This window comes from Pongo pygmaeus, chromosome 8 (genome assembly GCF_028885625.2).
Source record: "Pongo pygmaeus isolate AG05252 chromosome 8, NHGRI_mPonPyg2-v2.0_pri, whole genome shotgun sequence".
Classification (NCBI taxonomy): Eukaryota; Metazoa; Chordata; class Mammalia; order Primates; family Hominidae; genus Pongo; species Pongo pygmaeus.
The window spans coordinates 83034721-83039403 of record NC_072381.2 but is presented as its reverse complement, the minus strand read 5'-3'; the positions used below and the strand labels follow the sequence as shown (position 1 = coordinate 83039403).

Genomic DNA, 4683 nt, shown 5'->3' with positions numbered 1-4683 from the left:
AGACCAAGGGGGGCAGATCACAAGGTCAAGAGATCGAGACCATCTGGTCAACACGGTGAAACCCCGTCTCTACTAAAAATACAAATATTAGCCAGGGGTGGTGGTGCGTGCATTTAGTCCCAGCTACTCAGGAGGCTGAGGCAGAAGAATCGCTTGAACCTGGGAGGCGGAGATTGCAGTGAGCCAAGATCGTGCCACTGCACTCCAGCCTGGGCGACAGAGAAAGACTCCAACTTAAAAAATAAATAAATAAATAAAAGATGATGATGAAGACATGATGAAAGGTACAAGAGCCAACCCAAAAGTGCTCCCAACAGCCAAAGTTTGAATAATTTGAACAAAATAAAGAATGATAGTTTGGGATTAGAATAAAAAGAATAAAATAAATATTCATGAGTCCATACTGATATTAATTTTTTAATGAATAAAGAAATAAATGGGAAAAGGAAGAACCACTGTTTCTTACAGAAAAATTCCAATTAATAAATGTAGAAAGTATAAAGAAATAGTATATCATTATTAGACTACCACAACAATAATGGCTGTTGGCTCAATCCACCGACAGCTACTAAAATTCATGGGCAAAGATTTAAAAAGAAATAGAGTATTTGCATAGTCCCAATGTATCTTCTCCAAAATAAATACTTATTAATTGCAAGGAAAACCATAACTACACAGTGGAGAAAGGGGCAAACACCACCTAACCAAGCAATCAAGGTTAGCATCACTAGTAACAAAACTTATTGACGTCATATACCCTCTTAGGATGCGATGCACTAAAAAGGGAACATTGCCTTTCTGGTATCCTTCCCAAAATGCAAAACCTCAGTCTAACCGTGAAACATATTAGACAAGCCCAAATTGAGAAATGTTCTACAAAATGTCTGACCTGAATTCTTTATAGCTGTCAAGATCATAAAAGACCAGGAAAAACTGAGAAACTGTCACAGATTGGAGAAGAGACAATTAAAAGCAATGTGGGATCCTGGACAAGTTTCTGGAACAGGAAAATAAGGACATCAGTTAAAAAAAAAAAGTATATATATATATATATATGTGTGTATATATATATATATGAGATCTGAATAAAGTCTAAAATTATATTAATAGGATTATATCAATGTTAATTTCTTAGTTTTCATAATTGTTATGTGGTTATGTTAACAATAGAGAAGGCTGGGTGAAAGGCATATAAGAAATATACTGAATTTATACATTTTCTGTAAGTCTAAAATTAAGTCAAAATAGGAAAAATGCAATTTAAAATAAAAGAAAATATAATACAGTAGAACAAATTCTATAAAGATGTCCCCATATTTGCATTCTAGTCTGGGTAGTATCATTACTTTATTCTGTGCCTTTTGGCAAATCTATTCCCTCCCCTGGACCTCAGTTTCCTCTTTTTTAAAATAAGGGGAAGAGACAACATAGTCTTTAAGATTCTACAATTAATTCAAAGAGTCTTGTTTATTGTCTTACAGTATGAGAATGTTGCCTATGCTCTACTCACCAGGCTAATAATTTTAATTGATTCTCATTACAAAGAAATAAATGATTATTATAGAAAATTTGGAATATTCGGGAAGTCAAATCACAGCTAATATGTTAGAATATATTCTTCCAATCCCTTATTAATGTATGCACATATGTGTGATGTGACTTTTATGAAAATAGTATCATAAAAATAATATCATAGAATACACAATATTTTTCTTGCTTCTTAAAACTTTTCCCCAGCTTTACTGAGATATAATTGGAATATAATAAACTATACATATTTACTACATGTTTTGATGATTCTTGACATATATACACACCAGCAAAACCACAATCAGTGTAATGATTTTCATCACCCCAAAAAGTTTTCTTACATCTCTTTGTAATCCTTTTCTACACCCCTCAATGTCTCTTTTTCCTCTCCACTTTTTTCTTAAGCAACCATTGATCTGCTATTACTCTTGATTCATCTGCATTTTCCAAAATTTTACATAAATGGAATTATAAACTATCTACTTGTTTTGTTTGGCTTTCTGTAATCCCCTAATGGGTTATTCTTGCCTGCTGCACAGACAAAAGCAATTCCTGAGACCATGGTATTGCTGTAAAGAAATAGTTTAATTAATGCAGAGCTAGCCATGCAAAAGGACTGGAGTTATTATTCAAATTGGTCTCCCCGAAAACTCAGAGATTAGGGTTTTTATGAATGATTTGATGGGCAGGGGCCTAGGGAATGGGTGCTTCTGGTTGGTTGAGGATGAAATATAGGAGTGTAGAAAACAGTCCTTGTGCTCTGAATCCATCTCTCATTGAGGTCCACAGTACCAGTTGAGTCACGACTCCCAGGACCAGATGGAGTCGGTCAGTTGCCAGAATGCAAAAGTCTAAAAAACATCTCAAAAGACCAATCTTAAGTTCTACAATAGTGATTTTATCTATAGGAGCAATAAGGGAAGTAACAAATCTTGTGACCTCTGACGACATGACTTGAGCAGCAAGAGATTATAGAAAAGCAAGCTAGGAGACAATAGCTGGTTATCATTTAACTACATCTGCATTTCAGAAGAATTTAGGTCCCTCCCATAATTCTAATCTTGCAACCTTTCATTAGTTGTAAGAAAGGTGGTTTCAGTCCCTGAGCAAGAAGGAGGTTCATTGTAGGGAAGGACCTATTATTATCCTTGCTTCAAAGTTAAACTGTAAACTAAATTCCTCCAATGTTTAGCTTGGTCTATGCTCAGGGATAAGCAAAGACAGCCAGCCTGTGAAGCTAGAAGCAAGACAGAGTCAGCCATCCTAGACTTCTCTCACTGTCATAATCTGCAAAGATAGTTTCATTTCTTCTCTTGGAATAATTATTTTGATATTCATCATATTCTTATGTGTCTCAAGAGTTCATCCCTTGTTACAGCTGAGGAATATTCCATTTTGTAGTTATAGCACAAGTTGCCTATCCACTCACCTTTTGATGGACCACTCGGGTTGTTTTCAGTTTGGGACTATTATGTAGTGAATCACTATGAATATTTATGTACAGTTTTTGTTTGGACATATGCTTTTTTTCCCTTAGATAAGTACCTAAGAGTGAAATGACTGGGTCATACAGTAAGCGTATGCTTAACTTTTAAACTGCCAAGCTGTTTTCTAAAGCAATAACAACACTTCACACCCCCACCATCAGTGTATGAGACTTCCAGTTACTTCACAGACTCAGACACAATTGGTATAGTCAGTTGCTTTCATCTCAGCCTTTTTTTTATCACTTTAACCAACCTTTAATTTCAAAAGAAATTAATCTAGAATGGTCACTAATATACAACATACTTTTATGTTTCTTTCATAGGTATCTATGTAATACAACTTTATTTGTATATTTGTAATAATATATAATAACCTATCTTAGATATGAGTCCTAAGAGGATGAAAATATTTTCTTGCAACTACTGCTTTATGCCTATGAAGGGTCTGAACTTGTAATATCCTCCTGTCTTACACCCAAGTTAATGACAGTGTCCTCTCAAAGTTTCTCATAATTTATTAATGACCTAATTTCATTTTAAAAAATGATTTCAGCAAATATGAAAATAGAAAATCCTATTTTTCTTTATCCATTCATAATATGAGAAAAAAAGAGATGATACATTCCTCTATAGAAAAAGTGGGTTTAGAGAACAGTTCTGACAGTATTTTACATGGCAAAGTATCAAAAAGCCTAAAAAGCAGCCCCCTTACTCAGGGGGATAAAATGATTTCAATGTATTTCTCTTCTGAATTGCTTAGTAACTCCAAGTGATTTTCAAATTGGGGGGCAGATTACTGGCATTGACTTCATAAAATTTAGATCTATCTTGAATAGGGACATTATAGAAACCAAGAACATCTCTAATCCTGCACAACTGGTGGAGTCTGGAGTTAGGGACTACATGACCCAAGTCATAAGCTAAATGTGCCAAAAGACTGAACTGTAGACAACCATCTTCCAGGGAAATGTCTTGCCAATTACTAGGAAAAAATGAGCCAAAAACTTATTTAGTGTAAGATTCCAAACGACTCTGGAGACCTTCAGGTGGTGTATATGTTTGGCTTCGTAAGGGTGGACACACTGGGATAGGTTCTTTTTTCACCTCTTTTACTGTCTCAGCAACCACTGGCTCTTTCTCTTTTCTGGATTGAGACCAAAATTCTCTTCAGGTGCCCCCTGAGACTGTCCACATAAAGACTCTTCTGATAATGCCAGACACAGATTGCATCACCATCTTCAATGAGATGCATTTCAGCCATTCTAATGAGAGTGTAGGGGAATCTCACTGTGGATTTAATTTGCATTTCCCTAAAATCTAAAGTTAGTAAGCCTCTTTACATGTGCTTATTTGCCATCCTTCTATCTTCTTTGGTGAATCTTTACCATTTTTAATTGGGTTGTCCCTCTTTTTATTATTGAGTTGTAAGATATCTTCATATATTCTAGGTGGATGTCCTTTGTTAGATACATGTTTTACAAACATTTTTTCCCAATTTGTGGCTCATCTTTTCATTTTTTTAACAGTGTTATAATTAGAGTTCATGCTTTTGTATAATATTCGAAATTTTGCAAATCTACGGTCACTAAGATTTTCTCACCTATGTTTTTCTCCAGAAGTTTTGCAGTTTTAGATTTGACAATGGGTCTATAATCTATTTTGAGTT

General features: G+C 34.8%; 1 pseudogene; it reads right to left on the bottom strand.

Annotated features, from left to right (window-relative positions):
• Positions 1-3773: 3773 nt before the first annotated feature.
• Positions 3774-4253, bottom strand: LOC129006578 (large ribosomal subunit protein mL50-like; annotated as a pseudogene).
• Positions 4254-4683: the final 430 nt, after the last annotated feature.